This window comes from Drosophila serrata, unplaced genomic scaffold (assembly GCF_035046125.1).
Source record: "Drosophila serrata isolate PLE 108 unplaced genomic scaffold, ASM3504612v1 contig_82, whole genome shotgun sequence".
NCBI classification, from domain to species: Eukaryota; Metazoa; Arthropoda; class Insecta; order Diptera; family Drosophilidae; genus Drosophila; species Drosophila serrata.
This window is the reverse complement of record NW_028256980.1, coordinates 420,907-437,441: the sequence shown is the minus strand read 5'-3', so window position 1 is coordinate 437,441 and position 16,535 is coordinate 420,907. Positions and strand designations below refer to the sequence as shown.

The window sequence follows — 16,535 nt, the reverse complement described above, 5'->3', positions numbered from 1 at the left end:
AATAGCTGTTCACATCAGGCGAGCTGGATTGACGATAAACGTCGGCAAGAGCCATTTCTGCATGAAGCCACATCATCGGTGATGGGGGAATCAGGACAGTTTCAGACAAGGTGAAGGCTATCACAGACTTCCCAGTACCCAAGACACTCCGGGCTTTTCGTAGTTTCATGGGATGGTGCGGGTGGTATCGGGAATGTGTGCCGAATTTTGCGTCGCTAGCCGCTCCTCTGACTAACTTAATGACTACAAAACGGAAGTTCTCCTTAACTCCAGAGGCATTGAAGACATTCGAGTCGTTGAAAACTTGCCTCTGCCAATCTGCCCGTCTTGTGCAGCCCAGACTTCAAAAAGCCGTTTGCTATCCATTGTGACGCCAGCAAGACAGGAGTTGGAGCTGTCCTGGTGCAGGTTTCAAAAGAAGGAGACGAACGACCAAGTGCGTTAATTTTAAAGAAACTAAATCGAGCCCAAAGAAATTACACTGAACAAGAGTGCCTGGCAGCTGTAGTAGCGGTTAAGAGTTTTAGAGCCTATGTGGAGGGTCACGCGTTTACCATTGTAACAGATCACTCCTTCTTACGTTGGCTCATGTCAAATCAAGACCTAAATTCACGGCTAGCTAGATGGTCTATAGCATAAGGGAAGTTCAAGTTTGAGATCAAACTAGGTCAAGGTCGCCGAAGATAAAGTCGCCATGGTGGACTTATCCGAAGGTTTGCTTTTAGATTTGAGTTTAAAGCATTTCCATCTGAGTATAAGGACCTAGTGGAGAAGATCACCGCCAATGCGAGAAGTTTTCCTGATTTGAAAGTCGAGGACGGATACGTGTATCGAAAAGCTGAACACTTAACTGGAGAACAAGTACATAACGAGTATGCTTCGAAGCTATGATTACGGTCATGACGGTCTTTTATCGTGTCATGGAGGAATCCATAAAACCGTGGAACGGCTAAGGAGGTACTACTTTTGGCCTCGGTTGGTGTTGGACGGGAAGGCGCATGTCAATGCATGCGAGACATGCAAAATGACGAAGCCACCGATTCACGCTTTACGGCCGCCGTTGGGAAAGGCGCCGGAAACTTTAAGGTTCCAAGAGTGGGAACTTAGGAATTTTCATTATCCTTGATCACTTCTCAAAATTCGTATATGGATCCCAGTTCCGGTCAGAGACGTTCCGAACCTTAATGGAGACTTACAATATATCGCAGACGTTGACGTGCATTCTCCGCAAGCCAGTGCTTCGGAACGCGTAAATCGCTCCGTGATAGCAATAATTCGATCCTACTTACGCCCTGATAAGAACTGCTGTGCATTGCGAGCTTCGTATCATTCCAGTATTGCGACTAGCCCATACTACATGGCTTTTGGTCAACACATGATAATGTCCGGGTCCACCTATTCGCTACTAAGAAAATTGAACTTGCTTGACGATCTATCTTTAGTGTACGACAGGCAGGATTCTTTTGATATAGTTCGGGAAAAAGCGACTAGAGAGATGCAAAGGGTTAACGACGCCAACGAGAAACGATACAACCTTCGTTCTCGAAAAGTCACGTTTGCGGAAGGGCAAGTAGTGTTCCGCCGTAACTTTAAGCAAAGTTGCTTCCAAACCGGATACAACGCTAAATTTGGACCCACGTTTGTGAGAGCTCGAGTGAGAAAGAAGATTGGTAGTTCATACTACGAATTGGAAGACCTCCAGGGTCGTCTCTTAGGCAACTTTCATGCCAAGGACATTCGTAAGTGATGCCGCTTCAGGGCAATCCATCTAGGGTGCCTGAGGAAAACAACCTAGCCTGATTTTGGTGGGGGGCTTTGTAACGGCCTGAAGCGACAGTTTTAAAAAACCCGCAATGAACGTCGATTAACTAGGGGAGCTAAAATAGGACGTTGCCACCTAGTGAAGATAGTTATCGAGTCAGCTGTTAGCAAATAGTGTTGCTAAGTGTGACTCCTGCCACATGTCAGTGGCCGCGAAGTTCCTCCAGCCATTTTTGATCTCGGCCTATTTTGTTCGTAATTTGACGTGTGCGAGCTACGAGTAGCCGATAATTATATTTTAAAGGCAAAGGTTATTCGGACCCGTCTCACTAACCTATATTCACAGAAAGAGAGTAAATGCCAAACTTTGTACGCCGGCGTCGGCAGCAGCAGTGTTCGCACAGTGCGAAAATTTGATAGTCAAAGCCAAAAGTAACAAAACGGTGAAGCCGTCTTTGGGGTATAAGTTTAATGTTAAACTGTTTGCAGGTCTCCAAAGGAGTGATTTCGGCCACCGCCTTCGCCTTTGCGTCACGGGCATTGAGTTTGCGGCTGGGCGAGGCTGTGTTCGTATTATTTCGAGATTTTCTCCCCGGACGGCCTCACAGACCTTTCGAGGCGAACGAGTTGTTTTAGAGAAACACCTCTGTTGCCTCTGCGGGAAGGTTGCTCCGAAACTAACAAGGAGCAACGAGAACACCAAATGGAGATCTAAGTTCGAGCTGAGCATCAAAGGCGTCGGACGCTTCGTCGAGGGATTCTTCATGTACTAGGGCGCGCGCATTGCCAATTGGGAGGATGTGCCTCCGGCTCGGTGAACTCTCGATAAACTTAATTCGGCTGAATAGCCATTTCTACCTAGCCTGTAAACCCTTTTGATAAGCTTAGCCTTATATATTTTCATAGCTAACGGATAATATAAAGGGAGCCAATTGATAGAATAAGCAAAATTGGAACTAAGCGCGTGCTGTCGCTCTTGAGAGAGATGCTGGTGGATTTTCCTTCTGAGCCGAGAGAATACCTCACTCGATTTTCTTTACAGATAAAGTCTTTCAGAAGATCGATATTCGTCGTGGGGAAAAAAATGCAGTGAGTCACCAACCCAAGTTCAAGAATTTCTATTCGCGTTTCTCAAGAGATTGATGTAAAAATATAGAGTAACGCTTGATTCTAGTGCCTACTAAAGATAAGATAATTGGATGATTGATGCTAGCGCCCGTACTTTGAAACCGAATTTACCAAAATAGAGAGGTCAATTTTAGCTACTATTACTATAAGTTTAAATAACGCTGTGGTCATTGATTGAGGCCGATGTGCACTTGAAGCCATCTTTGATAATGTACATCAAGAAATTACAAATATTCGGAAGAAGTTAAAATCCATTACGTTGAATTTGTATAGAACTCTTAAGATTGAAGAAAATTTTACTGTCGTTAAATATTATGGCTAAGGGGTGAAGTATTATCTCATCGTCTTCTATTACTAAACTTAGTGCTGAGTCAAACACTAGAAGGAATTAATGAATACCAATAAAACAATGTATTTCTAAGCTTGAATCCAATTGAACTCTGCTGATGTAACCGTGCGCGTAGGAATAATTCGAAGGGGTCACCCGGGTCCAGCTCGAAGGGCGCGGAAAAATCAAGCACCGAGTTCAGTTTAAACACCAATTAAGCAAAAGAAGGTTGATAAGTTGTTGCGAATTTTGTTCGTAAGTTATTTCGTTAGGAATATAGAAATCTTGATTTTGTTATAGACGAAGTGGGTCTAGACCGATCGCCAGACAAAGCTTCACGGGGAGCTCAGAAGATGTTCTGTCCAATATGCAAACACGAAATCGAGCACGAAGACGAAAAGTTCGAAACCGTGTGTAAACATCAGTAAATGTTGTCCGTTATATCAAGCCAATTGTAGACCAGTAACAGAACCAAAAGGATCCGTAACCCGGTCGAAATCCAAAACCCGTCCGACGGACGTTGGTATCTCTACAGATGATGTTCCCGTTTGCTCAGAAAATACACGCAGTTCCACTAGTGATCCGACCACCACAGCTACAGCCATGACCCCCGTCGCGATGAAGCGTAGGATGTTCGCCGCACTATCTAAAAAAAATGTCAGAATCTATACAGTCAGCTGTAGCTGAATGCGTAATAGCAATGTTAAGAGTAGGTCCATGTCGCCAGCATTAGTTGAGGAAAGAGAGGGACGGCGTCGTGATTTCGAGCAGTTTCTTAGTATGCGCCCAAACCGGCCAAATTCGGGTTCTCCTCTTTTTAATAGAAGCACAGCTATAGAAAGCGGAGTAAGACCGGAGAAGGTAGTGCACATCCTGAATGGATGGAAGATAAAGTACACCGGATCCGGGGTGTCAATAGACGATTTCATCAGCCAACGAGTACGATAACGTCAAGAAAGCGATAGAATTTTTTATTATGCCGTCGTTAAAGAAGGATCTATACTTAGGTGATGTTCGAAAGTTTTTTTGGTTTATTGCCTAGTAGATTGCGGGTAGCTGAGATGAAGCTCAAGGAGGGAGTCTAGATAGCACCACTGAAGACGTAGATTTGCCTGGATTGTCGAAAAGTCTATAGTCATACCGAAAAGGATGCATGAAAAGGATGGAATACTAAGTCGCTTGCCGAGAGCGGAATACATAACCAGCATCGATCTAAAAGATGCTTACTGGCAGGTGCCGTTAGACAATTTAGCGTTATGCCTTTCGGATTATGTAACGCCACAAGTACAATGTCCCGGCTAATGAATAAGGTGGTCTCTGCTTACCTTAGGAATAAGGTGTTCATTTATCTAGACGATGTTGTAGTTTCGGCTACCTTCCTTATGCACTTAGAGGTGTTGAGAGAAATAGCTGTTCACATCAGGCGAGCAGGATTGACGATAAACGTCGGCAAGAGCCATTTCTGCATGAAGCCACATTATCGGTGATGGGGGAATCAGGACCGATCCAGACAAGCTGAAGGCTATCACAGACTTCCCAGTACCCAAGACACTCCGGGCTTTTCGTAGTTTCATGGGATGGTGCGGGTGGTATCGGAAATGTGTGCCGAATTTTGCGTCGCTAGCCGCTCCTCTGACTAACTTAATGACTACAAAACGGAAGTTCTCCTTAACTCCAGAGGCATTGAAGACATTCGAGTCGTTGAAAACTTGCCTCTGCCAATCTGCCCGTCTTGTGCAGCCCAGACTTCAAAAAGCCGTTTGCTATCCATTGTGACGCCAGCAAGACAGGAGTTGGAGCTGTCCTGGTGCAGGTTTCAAAAGAAGGAGATGAACGACCAAGTGCGTAAATTTTAAAGAAACTAAATCGAGCCCAAAGAAATTACACTGAACAAGAGTGCCTGGCAGCTGTAGTAGCGGTTAAGAGTTTTAGAGCCTATGTGGAGGGTCACGCGTTTACCATTGTAACAGATCACTCCTTCTTACGTTGGCTCATGTCAAATCAAGACCTAAATTCACGGCTAGCTAGATGGTCTATAGCATAAGGGAAGTTCAAGTTTGAGATCAAACCAGGTCAAGGTCGACTTAACGTTGTACCAGACACGTTATCTCGCACGAACGAAGATAAAGTGGCCATGGTGGACTTATCCGAAGGTTTGCTTTTAGATTTCAGTTCAAAGCATTTCCATCTGACTATAAGGATCTATAAGTTTTCCTGATTTGAAAGTCGAGGACGGATACGTGTATCGAAAAGCTGAACACTTAACTGGAGAACAAGTACATAACGAGTATGCTTCGAAGTTATGATTACGGTCATGACGGTCTTTTATCGTGTCATGGAGGAATCCATAAAACCGTGGAACGGCTAAGGAGGTACTACTTTTGGCCTCGGTTGTGTTTGACGGGAAGGCGCATGTCAATGCATGCGAGACATGCAAAATGACGAAGCCACCGATTCACGCTTTACGGCCGCCGTTGGGAAAGGCGCCGGAAACTTTAAGGTTCCAAGAGTGGGAACTTAGGAATTTTCATTATCCTTGATCACTTCTCAAAATTCGTATATGGATCCCAGTTCCGGTCAGAGACGTTCCGAACCTTAATGGAGACTTACAATATATCGCAGACGTTGACGTGCATTCTCCGCAAGCCAATGCTTCGGAACGCGTAAATCGCTCCGTGATAGCAATAATTCGATCCTACTTACGCCCTGATAAGAACTGCTGTGCATTGCGAGCTTCGTATCATTCCAGTATTGCGACTAGCCCATACTACATGGCTTTTGGTCAACACATGATAATGTCCGGGTCCACCTATTCGCTACTAAGAAAATTGAACTTGCTTGACGATCTATCTTTAGTGTACGACAGGCAGGATTCTTTTGATATAGTTCGGGAAAAAGCGACTAGAGAGATGCAAAGGGTTAACGACGCCAACGAGAAACGATAAAACCTTCGTTCTCGAAACGTCACGTTTGCGGAAGGGCAAGAAGTGTTCCGCCGTAACTTTAAGCAAAGTTGCTTCCAAACCGGATACAACGCTAAATTTGGAACCACGTTTGTGAGAGCTCGAGTGAGAAAGAAGATTGGTAGTTCATACTACGAATTGGAAGACCTCCAGGGTCGTCTCTTAGGCAACTTTCATGCCAAGGGCATTCGTAAGTGATGCCGCTTCAGGGCAATCCATCTAGGGTGCCTGAGGAAAACAACCTAGCCTGATTTTGGTGGGGGGCTTTGTAACGGCCTGAAGCGACAGTTTTAAAAAACCCGCCAATGAACGTCGATTAACTAGGGGAGCTAAAATAGGACGTTGCCACCTAGTGAAGATAGTTATCGAGTCAGCTGTTAGCAAATAGTGTTGCTAAGTGTGACTCCTGCCACATGTCAGTGGCCGCGAAGTTCCTCCAGCCATTTTTGATCTCGGCCTATTTTGTTCGTAATTTGACGTGTGCGAGCTACGAGTAGCCGATAATTATATTTTAAAGGCAAAGGTTATTCGGACCCGTCTCACTATCCTATATTCACAGAAAGAGAGTAAATGCCAAACTTTGTACGCCGGCGTCGGCAGCAGCAGTGTTCGCACAGTGCGAAAATTTGATAGTCAAAGCCAAAAGTAACAAAACGGTGAAGCCGTCTTTGGGGTATAAGTTTAATGTTAAACTGTTTGCAGGTCTCCAAAGGAGTGATTTCGGCCACCGCCTTCGCCTTTGCGTCACGGGCATTGAGTTTGCGGCTGGGCGAGGCTGTGTTCGTATTATTTCGAGATTTTCTCCCCGGACGGCCTCACAGACCTTTCGAGGCTAACGAGTTGTTTTAGAGAAACACCTCTGTTGCCTCTGCGGGAAGGTTGCTCCGAAACTAACAAGGAGCAACGAGAACACCAAATGGAGATCTAAGTTCGAGCTGAGCATCAAAGGCGTCGGACGCTTCGTCGAGGGATTCTTCATGTACTAGGGCGCGCGCATTGCCAATTGGGAGGATGTGCCTCCGGCTCGGTGAACTCTCTATAAACTTAATTCGGCTGAATAGCCATTTCTACCTAGCCTGTAAACCCTCTTGATAAGCTTAGGCTTATATATTTTCATAGCTAATGGATAATATAAAGGGAGCCAATTGATAGAATAGGCAAAATTGGAACTAAGCGCGTGCTGTCGCTCTTGAGAGAGATGCTGGTGGATTTTCCTTCTGAGCCGAGAGAATACCTCACTCGATTTTCTTTACAGATAAAATCTTTCAGAAGATCGATATTCGTCGTGGGGAAAAAAATGCAGTGAGTCACCAACCCAAGTTCAAGAATTTCTATTCGCGTTTCTCAAGAGATTGATGTAAAAATATAGAGTAACGCTTGATTCTAGTGCCTACTATAGCTAAGATAATTGGATGATTTTTTTTTATGCTAGCGCCCGTACTTTGAAACCGAATTTACCAAAATAGAGAGGTCATTTTTAGATACTATTACTATAAGTTAAGATAACGCCGTGGTCATTGTTTGAGGTATTGAAGCACTTGAAGCCATCTTTGATGTTATACATTAAGAAATTACAAATATTCGGAAGAAGTTAAAATCCATTAAGTTGAATTTGTATAGAACTCTTAAAATTGCAGAAAATTTTACTGTCGTGAAATATTATGGCTAAGGGGTGTAGTGTTATCTCATAATTTTCAATTAATGAATACCAATAAAACAATGTATTTCTAAGCTTGAATCCAACTGAACTCTGCTGATGTAACCGTGTGCGTAGGAAGAATTCGAAGGGGTCACCCGAGTCCAGCTCGAAGGGCGTGATCACAGGATGGGAGGGCATATCGCGACCACAACAACAGCCGTGGGCTCGGTTCCCTGGCTTTCTTCAATCTTTTCAGCTTTTAAACCTTTTTTTTCGAGTTTTCTATTCTCAGTTACCGAGTAAGGCCGGACCCTATAGCGTGCCCAGCAAGTATCGACTCTTGGAGTCACAGCCCGCGAGGGGTATTCTTCGCAAGGGGATCAGGAACACTAGAGGGTTAGTTTTCGAACAGCCTGCAGTCCGTTCAATTTCTAGGATTTTACTCACTCCCTACTTCGACTCTCTAATCTTAAAACGGAAAAATATGAAGTCCACTTTGGTATCCTATTATCTTGAATTTTTCCGAGGAACCTCAGTAACAATAATAATAAAACCTACGCCGCGGAAAAATCAAGCACCGAGTTCAGTATAAACACCAATTAAGAAAAAGAAAGATGATAAGTTGTTGCGAATTTAGTTCGTAAGTTTTTTCGTTAGGAATATAGAAATCTTGATCTTGTTATAGACGAAGTGGGTCTAGACCGATCGCCAGACAAAGCTTCACGGGGAGCTCAGAAGATGTTCTGTCCAATATGCAAACACGAAATCGAGCACGAAGAGGAAAAGTTCGAAACCGTGTGTAAACATGAGTGAATGTTGTCCGTTATGTCAAGCCAATTGTAGACCAGTAACAGAACCAAAAGGATCCGTAACCCGGTCGAAATCCAAAACCCGTCCGACGGACGTTGGTATCTTCCGTTTGCTCAGGAAATACACGCAGTTCCACTAGTGATCCTATCACCACAGCTACAGTCATGACCCTCGTCGCGATGAAGCGTAGGATGTTCGCCGCACTATCTAAAAAAATGTCAGAATCTATACAGTCAGCAGCAGCTGAATGCGTAATAGCAATGTTAAGAGTAGGTCCACGTCGCCAGCATTAGTTGAGGAAAGAGATGGACGGCGTCGTGATTTCGAGCAGTTTCTTAGTATGCGCCCAAACCGGCCAAATTCGGGTTCTCCTCTTTTTCATAGAAGCACAGCTATAGAAAGCGGAGTAAGACCGGAGAAGGTAGTGCACATCCTGAATGGATGGAAGATAAAGTACACCGGATCCGGGGTGTCAATAGACGATTTCATCAGCCAACGAGTACGATAACGTCAAGAAAGCGATAGAATTTTACATTATGCCATCGTTAAAGAAGGATCTATACCTAGGTGATGTTTGGAAGTTTTTTGGTTTATTGCCTAGTAGATTGCGGGTAGCTGAAATGGAGCTCAAGGAGGGAGTCTAGATAGCACCACTGAAGACGTAGACCAACATGACTTGTCCGCTGGAGAGAAAACAAAGTTGGCCAAGGCAGTCAGTTGTTTCCCATCATTTAAGGAGGAAGGACTGGGAAAACCAACCTAATTTTGCATTCAATCGATGTGGGGATGGTCAAACCAATTAAACAACGCCATTTTCCGGTCTCTCCCGCTGTGGAGAAATTTATGTATACAGAGATTGATAGAATGTTGTAGTTGGGAGTCATTGAAGAATCAGAGAGTGCATGGTTATCGCCCATAGTTCTTGTGACTAAGCCTGGGAAGCTTAGGATTTGCCTGGATTGTCGAAAAGTCTATAGTCATACCGAAAAGGATGCTTACCCTCTTCCGAAAATTAGCGGAATATTAAGTCGCTTGCCGAGAGCGAAATACAAAACCAGCATCGATCTAAAAGATGCTTACTGGCAGGTGCCGTTAGACGTTCAGTCTCGCGACGAAACAGCGTTTACAGTGCCTGGGAAGCCGCTTTAACAATTTAGCGTTATGCCTTTCGGATTATGTAACGCCACAAGTACAATGTCCCGGCTAATGGATAAGGTGGTCTCTGCTTATCTTAGGAATAAGGTGTTCATTTATGTAGACGATGTTGTAGTTTCGGCTACCTTCCTTATGCACTTAGAGGTGTTGAGAGAAATAGCTGTTCACATCAGGCGAGCAGGATTGACGATAAACGTCGGCAAGAGCCATTTCTGCATGAAGCCACATCATCGGTGATGGGGGAATCAGGACCGATCCAGACAAGCTGAAGGCTATCACAGACTTCCCAGTACCCAAGACACTCCGGGCTTTTCGTAGTTTCATGGGATGGATCGGGTGGTATCGGAAATGTGTGCCGAATTTTGCGTCGCTAGCCGCTCCTCTGACTAACTTAATGACTACAAAACGAAAGTTCTCCTTAACTCCAGAGGCATTGAAGACATTCGAGTCGTTGAAAACTTGCCTCTGCCAATCTGCCCGTCTTGTGCAGCCCAAACTTCAAAAAGCCGTTTGCTATCCATTGTGACGCCAGCAAGACAGGAGTTGGAGCTGTCCTGGTGCAGGTTTCAAAAGAAGGAGACGAACGACCAAGTGCGTTAATTTTAAAGAAACTAAATCGAGCCCAAAGAAATTACACTGAACAAGAGTGCCTGGCAGCTGTAGCATAAGGGAAGTTCAAGTTTGAGATCAAACCAGGTCAAGGTCGCTTTAACGTTGTCCCAGACACGTTATCTCGTATGAACGAAGATAAAGTGGCCATGTTTATGGAGAAGACAACGAATAGGTTATTAAATGCTGTGTATTTTTTCGTTTTCACTTCTCTGGTCGGAGCTGCAACTACCGATCGAATGCTTGACATAAACATATATCAAAACGCTTACAATGTAGTTAAGCATAAAGATAAGGCGACAGAAGAAGAAGAAGAGATTGAGAAATAGATAATGAAAGAGAAAAGCTAAGAGCCCAGCACGTGCAGCCATACCCCCATGCGCGCATGATTAGGCGCTAGCGGTCTGCTCCGAACATACTCCCCCCGTTGGAAGAGGTACTGTTTCAAATTCATCGGCAACGTGGGGCAGAACGGCTAGCTTGGCGATTTTGTGGCCTCCAATTGGCTAACAACTTTTCCGAAATGGGGTCAGCAGCGCTTGTGATCCTGCATGCGAATATGTAGTCAAGAAGGCAGCTGGATTTGCTACCGCAGCAAGTGTGCCCTCATCAGAATTATTAGTAGGATCCTTGACGACGGCAGCTAATACAGACTGAGGAGTTGACGCATTCGGCAGCCCTCCAGACACGATCCAACCAAGTTTTTGTGTTCTGAAGGGTTGGCAACGCGCTACCCAAATGAATTTGTCCCGTAGCCATTATTTCAAAGAAGAGTCCAGCACCAATTAAAAGATCTATTCGTCCCGATCGATTTAAATAAGGATCAGCAAGCGAAATATTATGCGGAATTTTCCATGATGTGGCATTTATGTTGAAATGAGGCTGATAATCTGTGATACTGTTCGTTACAACCGCGGAGAATGAAGCACGATAGCTTGCATCCCGGGATTGCGCAACAATGTCGACTGTCCTATCACAATTCAGAGAAGTTTCACCAATCCCAGAGACTAGTGTATGGGACTTTCGATGATTCCAATTTACCTGGTTTGCTAGGCAAGAAGTAATGAAATTTAGCTGGGACGCCGAGTCTAAGATTGCTCGGCAAGGCATAAATTCTCTAGTCTTATTCCTCACATAGACAATAGCGGTTGGAATCAACACGTAATCAATGGGCAGAATATTAGTTGGTTTCGGTGGAGGGTTTGATGAACGGTGATTAGGTTGAGATGATGAATGCGCTGATGAATGTGATGATGCTAATGCTGATGAAAATGATGTTGATGGCTGAGAGTTGGGAAATGGATCGGATGATAGAGATGAGGTGGTGGATGGTACAGATGGGTCCTGATTCAAATGCAACAATGAGTGCTGCTTTAATTGACAATATTTGCAGTGCGTTGACTTGCATTGCTGCAAACTATGCCCCTTGCGCAAAAAGTTGAGGCACAGGTGCAACTTCTTTGCTTGTCTAAATCGAACATGCGGACTCAAATTTAAAAATCGAGAGCATTTTGGCAAATAATGATCCCTCGCATCAAAAAACGTACATAGCGAAAAATTTGAGCTACCAACTGAAGCAATGAAGCTTTACTTATGCAGGGCTTTTTCCCACCTGCCGGCTTGGTGTTTGCTTTACAAAGGCTTGATCCGAATTTTCCATAATCCTACACCTCCTTTGCTAGAACGACTCCATAGAATCCCACGTAGCTAGGTTGTTGATGGACAAATCCTCTTCGAGCTTTCGTGCGACGATGTGAATCAGCAAACCGTCTAAGATTTGTTTCGTAGTGGCCAGGGTACGGATTGCTCGCAGATGCGAATTCATGCAATCGCTTAACTCCCGAAGACCCTTGGCTGTTCCCTTCTCGACACCTTTTAACCCAAATATTGCCTGTACGTGTGCCTGAAAATGTAGAACTTTATTATCGAATCGATCTGTAAGTAAATCCAAATCCTTTCTATAAGTGGCATTCGAGGGCTCAATCGAACGTATGGTCTCTAGAGCCACGCCGCCTAAACTTGACCTTAGATATTGTAATTTTTCAATATCACTTAGCTCTTCATCATTTCCGATGACCGTGCTGAACGTCGCAATAAAATCCGGCCAATCAGAATAGGATCCATGAAACCGAGCTATCTCCAAAATTGGCAACCGAGGCTTCCTAGATCGTAATGATGATTAATAATGTCGATGGATGTTGAATTTGCAGCGGTTGCAGCCGGCAATTGAGATTTGCGAAGCGCCGCTAAACCTCGATTTATCTTCGCTTTCACATCGATGAACGCCGTGGAGAATTCAATCCGATGATCGCTTGCTATCTCCGAAAAGTCCAATTTTTCCAGCGAATTCTGTGCGGAATTAAAGGCCAGATTTAATAAATTAATCCACTCCAGTCGCGCCAGTAAATCAGCTTCATCAAACTGATCTACAGTCTCCGGATTTATGTAATAATTCATCGAGCTCAATTGCCGCAAAAGGGATTGGGCCTTGGCTCGGTAGAAGTTCACGTCACTTGGCGGCTCATTTTGATGCTGAACCGAGTTTTCCGTGTTAGACATCTTTATTTTCTCACGCGAAAAGAATTAATAAAGGGAAAATGTCTGACCACTTCGGTATATAGGAACCCGTTTGGTTTTCACCGCGCAAATTAAGAGGTAAATCAGCGTCACCGAGATGCAACGGAACCTCGACAATGTTGTTATTGTAATTGTCTGCCTCGAAACAGCGGAGTTTTGGCACACGCACGTCTATGCTATATATGCATAGGTAATATATGTTCAATAGGCGCTATTTACGACGCTTAAGCGCGAGCCACCTTTCTATACAATGCTTGGCAGAACACAGCTTTTGTTTAACAGCGCGATTTAACCGAAAATCAGCGGCCGGCTATATGCACTCAGCTTGTTATGTACAAGGTATGTGTGTATGTGAGTTTGCTTGTGTGCTTATGACCGAATGCCAGTAAGCGACAGCGAAGCAAAGCGATTTGTTTAAACGATATTAAACAACGAACACCGGGTTGTAGGCTACGAGCCAAAGACTCTCGTCGGGGTCACCAAAATGTTTATAGGGAAGACAACGAATTTGCCACCCTTAAGCAATACTTATAACGCACGAATAGGTTATTATATGATGTGTATATTTTAGTTTTCACTTCTCTGGTCGGAGCTGCAACTACCGATCGAATGCTTGACTTTAACATATATCAAAACGCTTACAAAGTAGCTTAGCATAAAGATAAGGCGACAGAAGAAGAAGAGATAGAGAAATAGATAACGAAAGAGAAAAGCTAAGAGCGCAGCACGTGCAGCCATACCCCCATGCGCGCATGATTAGGCGCTAGCGGTCTGCTCCGAACATACTCCGCCCGTTGGAAGAGGTACTGTTTCAACTTCATCGGCAACGTGGGGCAGAACGGCTAGCTTGGCGATTTTGTGGCCTCCAATTGGCTAACAACTTTTCCAAAATGGGGTAAGCAGCGCTTGTGATCCTGCATGCGAATATGTAGTCAAGAAGGCAGCTGGATTTGCTACCGCAGCAAGTGTGCCCTCATCAGAATTATTAGTAGGATCCTTGACGACGGCAGCTAATACAGACTGAGGAGTTGACGCATTCGGCAGCCCTCCAGACACGATCCAACCAAGTTTTTGTGTTCTGAAGGGTTGGCAACGCGCTACCCAAATTAATTTGTCCCGTAGCCATTATTTCAAAGAAGAGTCCAGCACCAATTAGAAGATCTATTCGTCCCGATCGATTAAAATAAGGATCAGCAAGCGAAATATTATGCGGAATGATGTGGCATTTATGTTGAAATGAGGCTGATAATCAGTGATACTGTTCGTTACAACCGCGGAGAATGAAGCACGATAGCTTGCATCCCGGGATTGCGCAACAATGTCGACTATCCTATCACAATTCAGAGAAGTTTCACCAATCCCAGAGACTAGTGTATGGGACTTTCGATGATTCCAATTTACCTGGTTTGCTAGGCAAGAAGTAATGAAATTTAGCTGGGACGCCGAGTCTAAGATTGCTCGGCAAGGCATAAATTCTCCAGCCTTATTCCTTACATAGACAATAGCGGTTGGAATCAACACGTAATCAATGGGCAGAATATTAGTGGGTTTTGGTGGAGGGTTTGATGAACGGTGATTAGGTTGGGATGATGAATGCGCTGATGAATGTGATGATGCTAATGCTGATGAAAATGATGTTGATGGCTGAGAGTTGGGAAATGGATCGGATGATAGAGATGAGGTGGTGGATGGTACAGATGGGTCCTGATTAAAATGCAACAATGAGTGGTGCTTTAATTGACAATATTTGCAGTGCGTTGACTTGCATTGCTGCAAACTATGCCCCTTGCACAAAGTTGAGGCACAGGTGCAACTTCCTTGCTTGTCTAAATCGAACATGCGGACTCAAATTTAAAAATCGAGAGCATTTTGGCAAATAATGATCCCTCGCATCAAAAAACGTACATAGCGGAAAATTTGAGCTACCAACTGAAGCAATGAAGCTATACTTATGCAGGGCTTTTTCCCACCTGCCGGCTTGGTGTTTGCTTTACAAAGGCTTGATCCGAATTTTCCATAATCCTACACCTCCTTTGCTAGAACGACTCCATAGAATCCCACGTAGCTAAGTTGTTGATGGACAAATCCTCTTCGAGCTTTCGTGCGACGATGTGAATCAGCAAACCGTCTAAGATTTGTTTCGTAGTGGCCAGGGTACGGATTGCTCGCAGATGCGAATTCATGCAATCGCTTAACTCCCGAAGACCCTTGGCTGATCCCTTCTCGACACCTTTTAACCCAAATATTGCCTGTACGTGTGCCTGAAAATGTAGAACTTTATTATCGAATCGATCTGTAAGTAAATCCAAATCCTTTCTATAATTGGCATTCTAGGGCTCAATCGAACGTATGGTCTCTAGAGCCACGCCGCCTAAACTTGACCTTAGATATTGTAATTTTTCAATATCACTTAGCTCTTCATCATTTCCGATGACCGTGCTGAACGTCGCAATAAAATCCGGCCAATCAGAATAGGATCCATGGAACCGAGCTATCTCCAAAATTGGCAACCGAGGCTTCCTAGATCGGAATGAAAGATCCGGATGATTAATAATGTCGATGGATGTTGAATTTGCAGCGGTTGCAGCCGGTAATTGAGATTCGCCTTCACATCCATGAACGCCGTGGAGAATTCAATCCGATGATCACTTGCTATCTCCGAAAAGTCCAATTTTTCCAGCGAATTCTGTGCGGAATTAAAGGCCAGATTTAATAAATTAATCCACTCCAGTCGCGCCAGTAAATCAGCTTCATCAAACTGATCTACAGTCTCCGGATTTATGTAATAATTCATCGAGCTCAATTGCCGCAAAAGGGATTGGGCCTTGGCTCGGTAGAAGTCCACGTCACTTGGCGGCTCATTTTGATGCTGAACCGAGTTTGCCGTGTTAGACATCTTTATTTTCTCACGCGAAAAGAATTAATAAAGGGAAAATGTCTGACCACTTCGGTATATAGGAACCCGTTTGGTTTTCACCGCGCAAATTAAGAGGTAAATCAGCGTCACCGAGATGCAACGGAACCTCGACAATGTTGTTATTGTAATTGTCTGCCTCGAAACAGCGGAGTTTTGGCACACGCACGTCTATGCTATATATGCATAGGTAATATATGTTCAATAGGCGCTATTTACGACGCTTAAGCGCGAGCCACCTTTCTATACAATGCTTGGCAGAACACAGCTTTTGTTTAACAGCGCGATTTAACCGAAAATCAGCGGCCGGCTATATGCACTCAGCTTGTTATGTACAAGGTATGTGTGTATGTGAGTTTGCTTGTGTGCTTATGACCGAATGCCAGTAAGCGACAGCGAAGCAAAGCGATTTGTTTAAACGATATTAAACAACGAACACCGGGTTGTAGGCTACGAGCCAAAGACTCTCGTCGGGGTCACCAAAATGTTTATAGGGAAGACAACGAATTTGCCACCCTTAAGCAATACTTATAACGCACGAATAGGTTATTATATGATGTGTATATTTTAGTTTTCACTTCTCTGGTCAGAGCTGCAACTACCGATCGAATACTTGACTTTAACATATATCAAAACACTTACAAAGTAGCT

General features: G+C 44.2%; 1 pseudogene; it reads right to left on the bottom strand.

The window, feature by feature from the left end:
* Positions 1 to 14,919: 14,919 nt before the first annotated feature.
* LOC147644858 (uncharacterized) lies at positions 14,920 to 16,308 on the bottom strand (annotated as a pseudogene).
* Between the last annotated feature and the right edge of the window lie 227 nt (positions 16,309 to 16,535).